The sequence below is a fragment of the Diprion similis genome, chromosome 8 (assembly GCF_021155765.1).
Source record: "Diprion similis isolate iyDipSimi1 chromosome 8, iyDipSimi1.1, whole genome shotgun sequence".
Classification (NCBI taxonomy): domain Eukaryota; kingdom Metazoa; phylum Arthropoda; class Insecta; order Hymenoptera; family Diprionidae; genus Diprion; species Diprion similis.
Window position 1 is genome coordinate 25,694,457 of NC_060112.1, and position 14,883 is coordinate 25,709,339.

Consider the following 14,883-nt stretch of genomic DNA (forward strand, 5'->3'; position numbering starts at 1 on the left):
CGTAACGTCAGATTCGATCGCGACAGCGCGTGCGCGCAATACGGAAAAGACCACTTTCAACACCGAGGATTTAAAAGTGGTCTTTTTAGCACTCAGCGCATGCGCATACGCAGACTGACTCGACCGTCGTAGAAACGGGTCATTGGTGTACGGGAAAAACGCATGGAAAACGGCGTGAAAGATGCTCGCGTTATGATATAAAGGATATAGAAATGGTCCTTAACCCCGGGTGTGGCGTTTGCGGCGTTTCTAAGCTCGACGCGTGATCCCGCTTCATATCCGGTTTTATTACCTCCTATCGTATCCTCAGGACCCAGGCTATATGTATAAGTAAGAATGTAAGCACAACTTTTCCAAGAAAAGTAATAACGCTCTCTTAACAAAAATAAAGGAGGAAGAGGAAGAGCTAGGATGTAGGAAGAAGAAAACGGCAAAGATTAAGAAGAAAAAGACCAAGGACTCGATCATCCGACCTGGCTGCAGGAATTTCTCGACCGCGCGGTGTGCAGAAACGCAATAAAAGAAATTCTTCCGATCCCAATTTCTTCGCTACCACGATTTTCCGTGACTCGACAACCTTTACTTTTGAAACAATCTTGCGTTTTCGTTTTCTATTTTATTTTACTCTAGTCGTCAGTCAAGCGTATACTTTTCGCAAAATTTCTCCCACATGTTGTTCCAAGAAATTTACATAATATGTAGATGCGTAACGAAATTTTAAGTAATTTTCTACTCGAAGAAAATTACAGAGAAATTTACAAAATGAATTAACGCAACACTATATGAAAAGGAAAAAAATAGCTCACACGTATAAACATAATAATTAAACACGACTTGTATTGTTTTCAATTGCTCTATTCATCTGCTGCGTTAATTTCCCATTGGACTGTACCCCAACGATTTTTATCCTTAATTCGATATATTCCACAGAAATCACAACTTTATTACAAGTATATAATACTTATAATAAACTTTTCACGCGATCGTTTCCAGCTTCAACCACATCCGATCCGTAGAAATACTCGATCGCACGTTGCCCAAACATGACTTAGCACAATTTTCATCGTTTCCCCGGAGAGCTTTCCAGTTTTCAATTTCATTGTAACACATCGGATATGTGCACGAGCAGCCCGTCACGGCCCCACCGAAGCATCCAAATTTAATGTAATAAAATGAAAATTTCATTCAAGTAAAACAATTTTGCTCGCAGTTGAGAATAATTGAATAAATATTGGTAATATCTGACCTAACCCAACCTAACCTAACGTAACGTAACGTAATGTAACATAACCTAACCTAACTTAAGCTAAACTAAACTAAACTAACCTAACCTCTATCTCTAAGAGTTCAGTCAGCGTTCCGTTCCGATCTGGTTTACAAATACCGTTATATATGAAAAAAGTATTGATCTGATTTATTTCTTATCTGTATATTGAAAACTATATTGATCAGAAAAAAACGAATACCCGAAATGGGTTGGGCAGTTTTGAATTTATAAGCGAACATGCGTTCGGAAAGACGCCCCTTTATATTATAAATGATATAGATATATGTATAGAAGAGAAGAAGAGAGAAGGAGAAGATGAAGGATGAGAAGGTGGAGAGAATTTCTCCGCGTGGTCAATGAGGTCGATACAGGAAAAATATACAAGAGAGTATGGGTGAATGATGGAGGAGGTGAAAAACAGGTGCTCGCGTGTGCGGAAAGACATGGAGGCATACATATTCTGTCTATCGACCAGCAGGCTATTTCCGCAAAAGGGCGAATATCTCGGGGGAAAATCGTTCGTGACATACGTGTGAAATGTGCGGTTATCACATCGAAATATATATATATATATATATTTATATATTTTACAAATATACATATATGTATACTATATATGTAGTTGAGGTGGTCGTTAGATGGTTTTTTATTTTTATTTCAGTGCGGGATGGTCGCGGATCGGTTTTAAATGTAAAAAAAACAACAAAAACAAAAAAAAACAAAACACAAATCTCTAATTTTTTTACATTTCTCTTTTGAGCCCTGAGTCGCCGTGCTGGACTTTGTTTTTGTACTTTTCTTGAGCACTGGAATGGAATTCCTCACACATCTTTTTCCTGTACAATCGAACATAACGATGATTCAAAATTCAAGGAAGATTAAAAATAAAAAAAAGGATAAAATACGACGTTATATAGTAAAGCTTGAGAAATGATTGAAAAATTATTCACTAAATTAAAACACCCACGACTCATGTGGATCCATAGGGATACTGAGGGCTCAGAATGAAATTCTGAAAAAATAGAGCAACTTTTTTTCGACATTCATTATTAACCGATTTACGACTATCCAGCATGATTTTCTATTTAACGACTATTCTAATATATACACGTTTATATGCGTGAAATATATCGAATAGATGGAATCAATCGATTCTCCGTCTGTGTATCCGGAACCCGCTTTTCGCCTACTAGCGCAGGTCTGCAGGCTGTGCAGTAGTTCTGGTTTTTAATCAGACCTAGAATTGAAATCACCGCTGGAAAATTGCATCAGCGAAATTTCGCTATTATACCTACTCCGTGTAATGCTGGCGGCTGCTGTTTGCAGAGAGAGAGAGAGAGAAGGAGAGAAAGAGAGAAAGAGAGAGATCGAACGCGGTACGGACAATGCGTAAATAATTTTTTAGTCGATACAATATAGCGGTTCTGAATTTAGTTCCAATTACCGCGACCAGAGGGCTTTGCAAAAAGTCTTTCAGAAATGAAAACAAGTTTTCCGAAAACTTTTTCTTACGTCTTATAAGAATTTTATTTTCGGAACACTTTTTATAACACCCTCTGGTCGCGGAAATTAGGAACTATTTTCAGAAAATTTATATCGTGATTAATAAGAATAGACAAAAAGAAGACAAGTTTTTCTTTATCTCTAATATAAAGTCGCAAGATTGCAAATCGCGGCGATTATCATGATGAAAGAAAATATGAGACCACTTGGAAATGAAAAAAAAAAAAAAGAAATAACCATCACCAATTGACGGGGTGGTGGATTGAATAATACAGTTAGTGAAACGAGCTAAAGACCGTAATTGCATTTCGGTTGGTTGTTTGTACTAACAAACAAATAAACAGCATAATTGTGGTTTAAGCAGCCGCAATATCACGCCTGCGTCATCATCTTCTCGTTTTCACTGCAATTTGCGCGTATAACATTCACATTTTACAACAAAGAACTTGATTTCTCCGCGCTGCAGCATCCGAAAGAGTCGGCAAACCGCAGTTACTTTCAAGTTATTTTGTTCATATAACCGTAAAGTGGATGCGGTAGAATTTTTTCAAACTTTCAAAGCACGATTGAAAGGTAAAAAAAACTATACATAACTCGAAGATTTTCACATGAGTAAAGAATTTGAAACAAAAAACGTACGACTGAAACTTGATTAATTATTTCTAAATATAATTATATCGAAATGAAAAATAATGAGGTTCAAAACTTGTTGCTGATTGTGAGTTAATAAATTTACAGTAATTTCCGAAAGAATTTCCTGCTTATATATTTCTCATCGAGCTCTGATTTTAAAAACGTCAATGAATTTCGAAAACGAATTGACATCAAAACTATATATATAACATAGCAGGGAAGAAGTTTCCGCGCCAAAACCATCAGTTGAGGGTACATTTCCTGTCCCCCCGTATCCGGAGAATATCGAAGGGGCGTATAAGGTGCGATTTACGGACGGAAATTACCGGGACTGTACATGTCCGCCTGTTCCTGAAGAGAAACTCCGATTGGCGTACTGCCGCAGAGGGATAGGAAGCCGAAACAGATAGTGAGATTAGTTTTTCAAAACACGTCGTATCGTCACGCCTAAATGATCCAGAATTTTGGGTGCGGGCTTAAATTCAAGTCAAAATCCCGTGACGGAACATAAATGAATTTTAGAATTTACCTAAATTGTATTTTTCAATGTAGTAGAATTTACAGAAACTTTTCAACTGAAATTTACAACTTATTTACAGTAATTGATAGACGTCACCGAAATTTCTGCAGATTCTGTATTGAAAAGTGTTGGAAATCATTTTACCGACAGGGTAATCCTTCGACCCCATAATTCACGCTGGGACGCTCAGCATTCCACCTTTTTTTTTTTGCAACTTCTCGTTTATTAAATAACTTTTTTGGTAACAACTGACTAATTCTTTGGTTCCACATGTTCACTGGAATATTTCTGTGTCTAAAAAAACTGTAAAATTTATTTATTCATTTCCTTCAAGAATAGCAGATGTAAACAAATGGTCGAAATTCGTACTTTTCCGTGAAAAAAAGTATTTTCTGCCAATTCTTACACAAAATTAATATACACCAAAAAAATTATATTGAATATTTTCAATATTTTTCTTCTTGTCGTGTTTGTTTGTTTGTTCGCCATATTGGAACCGCTATTTCAAATTTTCGAATATCGATTTCAGATTCGTAATCAGCGACTCCAAAAGCGTATAAGCATAAAAAAATTCCAAGTGAATCGCACGTAAGGAAAAGTGTATGCACGAAAGTGTAAAATACTTAGCCACAAAACAGTTAGACACAGAGATGCTATCGTGAACCATGAGGTGCGTGTCTCGCATTTTGTTTAGTCTATGGTCGTCTCCATTCTTAGTACCAAGTTTTCTTCTTTTACAATAAACAACAAAATTTAGGTTAAAAGAATACCTACGTGAGAGTTTCTTTCCTGCTCCTAACCTTTCTAACAAAAAGTACTTCCGACACAATAATAACAACACAATTTTATTCCGTAGTTGGGTTCACATGTTGCGAACCAAAATTTAAATTTCACTTTTATTAAAGCAGACCTTACACTTCAGGCTTGCAGGAATCTGCGGCTTCCTCTTAACGCTTCGTTGCTTCGTTACACAGATCTCCGTTTGCAATTATCATCAACGAAAAATTCGTGAAACAATGGCGGCCATTGTACCTCAGCGTACAGTATTCGCCGAGCGTTTTTCGTTCGCTCGTTTCGTCGGCATTAATTGCTACAAAGTAACGGAGGGATGCTGTGACCCGGCTTTTAAGCAAGAGATATACGTTTCGGGAATACTCGATTACCCCTCTGCACCCCCCCCCCCCTGCACCCCCCGCGACTGTTGAACCAAAATTAAAAAATCTTCGGCTCCTTGGGATAAATTCAGGTCCAAAAATCGAATTCGAGATGTCATTTTTTTTTAATTTAACCGTAGAGTATATCGAGCAAGTTTGTAGAAACAATTTTGGGGCTGAAGATGCTTGGCTGATTCGCCAATCGAATAATAATTACCAAAAATAATAAGATTTCGAATAAATCGATTACTTTTCTGCATAACAATTTTTTGTTTTTACTCCCATAAACGATGCAATAAAATATCATTTTTTTTTTTTATTAGAGTATCGATTGGTATCATTGTATTACTCACTAAGTACCTATTTGATATAATAAGTTAAGGATAAATGAATATTTTGTCCTGAAATTGAAAAATATTTCGAATGAAACTATAAACCGCCAAAAAAACTTTTCTGCTATTATGACTACGTATTGAAATTTACGAAATTTCCGTTTCAACTGCACCATTTAGATAATGAAAGAAAAAAAAATACGAAATGATCGATTAATTTTTACCGATTTAATCAAGTTCTGTTTGCACCGAGGTTACTTTTTAGCAGAGTTATTTTTTCGATATTTCATTCAATATTCATCCGTTCTTTCATTAATTTTACTTCTAAATCTCGTCGTCGTCGCCGTCAGCTTCTAATTACGTTCTTGCACAAAAATTACTACGCGCAATATAAAAGTTCGGGATCAGAAATTCATCTCCTCTTTTTATACAAGATATAATTATCACTCACCGAGTAGCTTACAGGACTCCGGGAACTTTTAGGACCCGGATGCAGGAAAGAGGCGATAGAACTGTAACGAACGCCGCTCCTCAAGTGTCCCCATCCGTCTCCGATCTGCGGTTCTCTTGTTCGACTGAAATCGGTAATGAATAAAAGCTTCAATCGCCGCAGAAATTTTTCCCCAAAGGATTAAAGAACTTTCAAGATTTGATGAACGAATTTTTGCTGTGAAGAAGCCTCGTTATTTCTGGTCAAAAATCGTAGACATCGAATAGAATTGATGAGTTCTCTTCTAATGAACTCCATCTTGATTGCTTGATTGAGAAAATGATCTATTTTCCAAAATTATTATAAGTATTGTAATAATTTGACGCCAATGCAACGAAAAAAAAAAAAAAATAGCTCTAGTAAACAGATTTAATTTTCCGATAAGCAGAAAATATTTAAACATTGCAAACTGTGTTCAACCATAAATAATTGCTTGTGCCAAATTATCTTTCTGTGATTTCCGAATTAGTATCCGGAAGCGGCTGTCCTGGAATGATATAAGGTGGTTCAAAAAAATCTAGCATTTTTTTTTTTCTCAAAGTCACACGTTCAATAATCGTAAGAACAGGAAATAAGAGGTTTGTTATAATTTGAGTCATTAATGATAATTAATTTAGTGCTTTCTGAAGGCAATATTCCTTTTTCTTCCTATTCGCGTGTTAATTAAATGAAAAATGTAAAATTGCATTCAAAAACCATTAAATATTCACATTAATGGGTCAAATTATAACAGGCGTCGTATTTTCTCTTCCTACAAGTATTACTTTTACTAAACGTGTAACTTTGAAAGAAATAGTTAATTTTTTAAACCACCCTAGTGAATAAACCTCGTAAGTAGTAGCAAGAAAATAGAAAAAAGATGAATATAGTACATCAGAATTTACGGAGGAGACAATTGCAACGTCTCTGATTACTGGTGGATTCTTAAAATTAGTCGATCTTTAAGGATGCTATTCGATATCAGAGAAATAGCTTGTGTATTGAAAATAACTTCCAAAAGACACTCAAATATACTTGAAATACCAAAAAATTTCTCAAACTCACGATGATATTTTCAAATAGCAATTTTCGTTTCAATCTCCGCGGTGATCTGTGCATAAATTCGTGTTTTTCACAAATAAGAATTCACAAATTTGAGTACCTTGGATTAGAACAACAGCCGTCATCGTGGGATTGAATATTGGCCGATTTCCATCCCCCGCAAAACGGGGTAAAGGAGAAAAATAACTGGAGATCGGTAAGTTGGAACAAAGAAGAAGAGAAAAAGAGAGAAAGAGATTCGAGGCTGAGCAATTATCTTCGGGACCTAAATTGCAGCGGCGTTGCCGCGATAGATCCATTTTAATTTTCGCCATCTGCAAATTTCCCTGCAGCCCTCGACTCGACCCGAGATTTCGCTGTGATGCACCTGCAGTTTCTTTCATCGTGAACTGAAAACTCCTGAAATAAGAGCAGCTCGTAAATAATCCCCTGGCCCAGTTGCTCGAAATCCGAAACGACTACGCTGATGCGTCCAACTCTCGCCACTGACGATGATTGCTCCTGCGTCCATTTCATGATTAAAAGCTAGACTTTCAAGGACCACGCTAAACGCACCAGTGAAGCCATAAGCTTTCCCGCAGTTTCCGTCTGGCGCTACAAAAATCTTCACCGATTCGGCAGAGAGTCGGGAAATAAAGTGATTAAGTATTACAGAATAGTTGATTTTTATAGGATTGTTAAATGCAGGAGTTCAGTATATGAAAAAGATAAAATGTTGAATGGTCAAAATACGTATAAAGTCAAATTAAAGGACAGGCAGAATGAATTCACAAGTGTGGGAAAATCTTATCGTCGAATTTTATGCTTATACTGTAGGAAAGATACGTATAATAATTAAATAAATATAGCATAACTCAAATGCATGGAAAGATAAAAAATCTTGAATTCTCAGAATATTTTACAATTTTGAATTATATCAAGATGAAAATATAAAAAGATACAGAAGTAGAATGCCAAAATAACAATTTATTGTTTCTAAATGTATTTACGTTTATCTTGATAGTTCTATATTTTGGCTTAATTTCTATATGCATCGAACGTCCTATGTATTTCGAATTTCTACATTTTAAAATATTATAAAAAAAAAAACTAGATTTTAGCACGTTTAAAAATCATTCCACTTTTTGACACCCCTAAAAATTTCATTTTCGTCCAAAATTTTCTTTCCCTCAATCTCTCTCCAAGTTGGTTAAACGAACCTGAAAACCAACCTGCCCACTAATGATCGGACAATAAAACGACCATCAACCAATGACCAAAGGAGTAGAATTACTCTATCAATTCGATGATAATATTTATATAATTTCTAATACAGAGTCTGCAATACCAGAGTTCAAGTGGCAGCTTTTCAGGGAAGAAACTTCGAGCCCCATCCGAAGGGTAGATGCTTTGATTTTACCTTGATACTCGGGGTTACATCGTTGAGCGATGCGAAAGGGATGCCGGTAAAGTGCGTCGGTTCATGTCATAATGAAACGCCGCGGAAAAACGAGACGTCTGCTCGTTATAAACGTGAAACGGTGTTCGCAGGCGGAAAGAGAAGGGAAGGGATGAAGGGATGAAGGGATGAAGGACTCGATCCGCGAGTTTATCGAGGGGTGCGCTCCGCCGCAGGATAAATTTCATTCAGTTTCCTAAAACTTCCATTTTCCTGCATTACGATGAAATTCAAAGCCTGTACAAGTATGTGGCAAAAACGTCGAGAGTTTAGCCCTCCGAATAAAATTTCATTGATTCGTCGCTTCTAACTGCGTAGAAAAAAATAAAAACACATAATTTTCCAATCTCACGCGTTACAAACAGAGTTTTTTTGGTGAAACTTGCAGTTCGCGTGAATCGTTGGTAACTTCACCCTCTGTTTTACCGACCGATCTTTCGTCTGTCGGTAAGTTAGAGCATGAGAAAACTGTATCATTCACAAAATTGTAAAAAAAAAGACATTAATACTGATTTATCCATTACATCGTCTACTGCCGAATGCACGCAACCAAAAAGTATTGTGTACAAGTATTAAATGTTCATGAAGAACACATAAATTTCCCTCAAATTAATATGAGATCACGATATTTTTATACAAACATTTCGCAATAAATCTCCAAATATGATCTTTCAAGTAAACATACAAGTAAATAAAAGACCCGTGAGGTGAGCAATTTCTCAGATTCTAGTCGTTAACTCTGAACCACCCAGTATAACGTGGAACAGCAAACTTCATTAATTCGTATTTCGACAGGATTCGTAATCCTTGATCCCGAATAATATAATCGAGTGGAATGAGTTAGTTGTTATTCTTTTTTTTTTTCTCCGTTTTTTTATACTCTATGTAGATACGATGAGCGAAGATACGCAGCCAAGTGTTTTGTTCACGTTGACGTTGATCTATTACACTTCTTGCAGAAGATAATATACAAAGCTTCTTATCTCCACATGTAATCGTTAATCTTTCAGTCCTCGATGGCTATTTAACGAGCAATTTTTTTGCTCCGGAAAGAGAGTCGAACATTTTAAAACGTCGCTAGAATAATTGGACAGTAATGGTATCGTATTGCAGCAACTAGGCTTGAACTTTGTAGTATCTAGATGGGTGTACTCGCTGCGTCGGAATAATGCTGCCACCAGATGGCGCTTCGAATCTCTCAACTGCAGAGAATGGTGTGAGTAGGAGTACAACTTCTTTTTCCAAAAAAGTTCTCTCTCGCGCTGAACTGGACTTAAGTAGAATCCGTACTCACAGCACCAAAATACCCTAGATCGGCGGTGATTAATTGTTATGACGTTGAATCTGCGTGGGGAAAAAATTAGCGGGAGTTTAAACAACTCAAGCCATAACTATACATGATGACATTACCGAGCAGGGTAGCGTTCGCAAGAAAAATAATTCCCTAACAATATAGGGATTTCTTTAGACAGATGGTACGCATCTCACTTAAAGGCTTTGACTTCGAAGGCACACCACGCTGCCGAGGCTTTGCCGTTGTGTGTTTTCGAATTTTCTAAATTGAAACCTGTGAAAGTGACTCGAAGAGTTTCGCTATGGAACGCTGAAGAGGTTAAGAAATTGTACAATTTACTGTGTATGCACGAATTAGAGAAGAGAGTTAATGCTTTTATCGGCCACGTGATGAAATCAAACAGCCTTCCGAGCCGAGCGAGAGATCATTCAAGCCTTATACGACAGTTAAATTCATTCGGTGTTCAGACGAGTGTTAAAGCCGAGCAAATTACCCGACATTAGATGCAGGGAATGGAGAAGGAGATCCGGATCCCCGAGAGATTCCCAAAATAACTATTAATACACACGAAGCTTAAGGTACGTGGGGGGGAATTAATTGGTGAGAATCATCTGGGACGCCGAATCCCGCGGCTGCGAGGTTGTATCTCGCGTATAATCGCCCAAGAGGCGCGGAGAGGAGTGGAGAGGAGAGGAGAGGAGAGAAAGCGATCGAGCAATTTCGGGTCTTCCAAAGTTAGCTAATAACGACCCGGATAGTGAGGCGGGAGGGTTGCCATTCGCATAATAATAATCGCAGATCTGGTTTCCAGTCCTCCGCCTCTGCCCTTCCAAAATCCTGATATACCTACACGAATGCAGAGTCCCGCATATTATCGACTTTCCCTCGAAGAACCAATTTCAATTTCAATTTCAATCTATACGCAACTCTGCAGCGTGTACCAACGGAAAGAACGAAAGAGCAATAACAACGACAACGACAAGATTTATAAATTATATTAAGTCACTTCTACCACTTATTTCGTGTTTTTTTTTCTATCGTAAATGACGTAAAAACCTTCAAAACGTAAAGATTCGTCGATTTCGGGTGAACATGATTATTTTTCATAAGGTTCGTGATGAAAGGCCATAACCGACAAGACTTACGACCTTTTACTGTTGATTGATTCATTTTTCAATTTCAACGTTCTCGAAAGCATCTTCATGTCTTTCGCGTAAGTACAAAGGAGAAAATAACGCCTTATTGTCTTTACGCGTGGTGAAAGGTTGTGTAATAGCGCGTACGTTCTTATACTATTAGACACGCGATACCTTATCTAATCGAATCAAGATCGAAAGATAAATATGCATCGGACGCGTACAGTCGGATGTAAAAATTATCGAAGCAAAAACCTGACGTAATCCAAAGTTGATAAAGTGATTTTTCTGCTACTTGACGAGCTCAAAACAAAATCTATCTTGGACGATTCCTGAGAAGTTCATTTAGAAATGAAACGAGCTATTTATTGCCCCAAAATTGGACTAACTGTACGAATTTTGAGAAAAAATAGTGAAATAATATAATATGATTTCCCTGGTGTTTTCATAGCTAAATCAAACTAATGGAACCAGGCTGATAGCTGACCATTGGCTGTTTTTTGCGCGTGTGGATAGTAAAACAGATATATTCTTAATTACGTTTAATTAATTTATGTGACATGAGTCATTTGAAGTCCCAAGAATTATGATTTGCCTTTATTGAAGTCAAAGACTTAGGTTATGTGGTAGTAAAATGGCGCTGACAACCAGGCTCTGACGTCATAAGGACGTATTCCAATACAACACGTTGTTTACAGTTCAAGTATAGTGTTTAAAAATTTTCTACTTTATTACAGAACGATTTTCTATAAAATCAAATTTCACTCGATCGGCTGATACAGTTACACTTCTATAAACTCCGCGTTTTCGTTCTGGCTAATCTTCCTTACCGGCCGCGGCAAGTCGAATAAACAGTTGAAAACTGGAGTAGGTAACAGACGCGATTAAACGTGCGAAATAACAGCTTAGCTTTAATGCGCGTATAAAGGACAGGCGTTGGGGCGGTTTTGCCGCGAATTTTCTCTCCGTTCCGTCAACGGGAGGTCGTAAAACAAGTCGTCAAAAAGCGAAGCTGAAGCATCGTACAGCGACATGGGATTAAATGAATGGATGATAGAAGAATTAGCAACACGTCGTCGATACGTGACGGTTTTGTCACAATTTTTTAATTTTTTCAGAGAAATAAATGAATGATTAAAAAAAAAATACGGTATAAACAATTTAAACAAAATGAGAAACGAGACAAATAACGCTAAAATAAAAACAAAGGTTGACTGACGGTGACCTAAGTGACCGCTTTTTGAATTAATCTCTTCTTCTTCTCAGCGGAACTATAATTGATTCTTCGAATAGAGGTTTCCAGTGCAACCGATGAACGGGTAAAACCATTTACGATCAGGAACCTGTCGGTTCCAGGTATTTTCCTGCTCACTTTAACGACAGTTCTGGACAGTTTACCATTCGATTTCTTTAGTTTTTCTTTTTTTTTTTTTCATCGGTTTTATTAGTTTTTTTTCGTTCCGTTTTATCTTCCACAGATCAGACGGTTAAATTCGCTTCCTTTTTTTTTTTTTTTTTACTTTGACAGAAACTGCAGGATTGAATCTAGCTTGTGTGATTGGATAAGTAACCAATTTCGTTTATCTATAAAACGTGGCTTTGATGTAAAAATTCGATTGAAAATAGGTCAATTTTAAAGATGAAAATCGTTCTACGATTTCTGCAATTTTTTATCGATAACTTTGATGTCTTAGACTTATTGGGGAAACATAAATTCCATGCCACATTGTCTAGCCTCTATTACTACCCTGACTATTTTACATTTATCTATATCTATTTTTACGTTACAGTCCTTAACCCAAAAACTACGAAAAAAAATTTTTTTAAAACATATTTGTTTTTCTACTTTTGTATTCTGATCTCTTGACAAAAATCGTAAAAAATTTTTAGAAAAAAAATAACCACCGACCTGTCGTTCGAATATTCAAGGAACCATAAGACAGGCTCAAACTTTTTTAGAAAGCGGAAGTACCTCAGGCCAGGAGGATCGTGCGACCTGCTGGGTGGCCGACGGTTTATTCACCCCCAGGATAGGGGCGCCTTGCAGACGCGCCGCGTGATCACAAATTCACAGAATCTACGGTGTGTTTCCTGGCAATTCTCCGGGTGAATCGATAGTCTCCGACCTACCCCATCGTCTGAATCGATCGCCGTGAGACTGACTCGGTGTGTTATTGTAAATTGACTCAAAACTAGTAGGTTGACGCTTCAGGATCTTGCATAACACAGGTGGACAAGAAATTTTTTTTTTTTTTTTTCTTTCAATTTACAGTTAAATATAATAATTAGATTTTGATTCTATACCTTGGAATGACAACCAAAGTCTTCATTTATTACTTATAAAGTTTACTTTTCTCTTTTTTACGTTGATAAATATATCTTGAAGATTTTGATTCATCGCTACAACCAATATTTATTTATTTATTTATTGACATCTTGAAGCCAGACTCAAAATTCGTATAAAATGTGACGTCGAAATCACGTGAACTTGGTGTTTATAGATAAGTTTTGTCTTTCTTTGTTTGTTTGTTTGCTTTTTTTTCTCTTACTTTCTGCACTTTGCTACAAACGAATATCAAATTAGCGTGGCTATTTCAACTCGTTTCGCTCTAGCAGTGAGGAAAAATTTCATCAAATTTCTCAACACAATTTATGACATGTGTAACTGAATATACGAAACAATATCGTACAACAAATTTGTTTACATTTTTTTTTCCAAAACTATCAATACACCAACGAATCTAGTACTCGTTTGTTTTTTTGTTTTTTACACAAAATATGTGTGTGTGTGTGTGCATCTGATAATTAATACTGTACATCAAATGATCGCAAGACGTAAAAAATAGTGATATTATTATTATACAAAATCTTTGACGAACAGCTCAATTATTATTTACTTTTTTCAGTCTCGTTCATTTATCTGTGCATTCAACCGGTATAAATACTATGCAAAGTACGCGTAACGTATTCTATAATGTATGTGTATATAGTAACAAAATGAAAAAAGGGAAAAGAAAAATTAAGAAAAAAATTTTTTTAATAAAAAAGTGAAAGACAGTAAAAAAAGTTAAAAAAAAAAAAAATCCATGAAAAACATAATCCCCCGTAAATTAATTATACCAACCGTCGCTCTTTATCGACTCTCTCGGCTGTCTATTTCGGTCCGTAATTCAAAGCGCGCATAGAGCCGTGTGTTGTTATAGCTATATACCTACACAACTATATGTATATCGTATATTTAATGAGTGTAGATATATGTATAGATATATTTACACATGGTATAATAACAGACAATGTTTGCTCGCGTTGATTATCCTCAAGCAATTTGACGCTTTGCTAATGTGCAAACGTGTTTGAGGGGATATATTACGAGTTGAAAAAGCAAAAGCAAAAACGAATCCGTCGAGAGGCAAGTGGTGAAGGAAAAAGCTCTTGAAATGCGTCACTTGGCTTGCAAAAGCTTCCAGTTATCTCAACACTCTGCGTATTATACATTGCGTATAATTTTATTCCATGCTCGCTTCGACCTTCATAAACAGACGTTTTGCCAACTTTATAGTTACATTTTAAGGTTATTCGGTAATTCTACCTTTACCGACCGAGCAAGCTCGCCCTTTTTCTTTCTATATTAAACAAACAAACGAAATTATTATGTGATTCCTAGTTTTCGTCTAGCGACCACAATACTGCACGAAAAGAGTCTCGCGATGACTAATTTTACTCCTAATGTTCTCCGGAATTGCTCAAAACATCTCAGCTGTTCACTTTTTAACCCCTGAAAAAAAAACCACACATTTTATCTACGATTTTCGGGATATGAGTAATTTTCCTGAATTCTGCTAGAAAAATGCGATGCATAGTCTTGAAATTTTAACCTTTTCCGTTCGTTTGTTTGTTTAATATATGAAAAAAAGGAGTGAGTTTACTCGGTCGGTAAAGATAGGAGTACTAAATGACCTTAAGGGAAAATTCGCCACGGCAACATGAAATACCCTTGGCAATGGATATCCCTGCCCATGCAACACTCTTCGTTACGTACATACATAAATTCTGCAAGCGGTGGAAAAACATTTTG

The 14,883-nt window shown here is 36.6% G+C and overlaps 1 protein-coding gene across 1 annotated transcript in view; it reads right to left on the bottom strand.

Moving 5' to 3' along the window:
• The window catches only part of LOC124408660 (pleckstrin homology domain-containing family G member 5-like), a 114,154-nt gene that overhangs the window by 84,615 nt on the left and 14,656 nt on the right, over positions 1–14,883 (bottom strand). Inside the window, exon 4 of the mRNA XM_046885769.1 lies at positions 5,861–5,984. The gene's annotated coding sequence lies outside the window, so the exon portion shown is untranslated. The remainder of the gene's footprint in view (positions 1–5,860; positions 5,985–14,883) is intronic.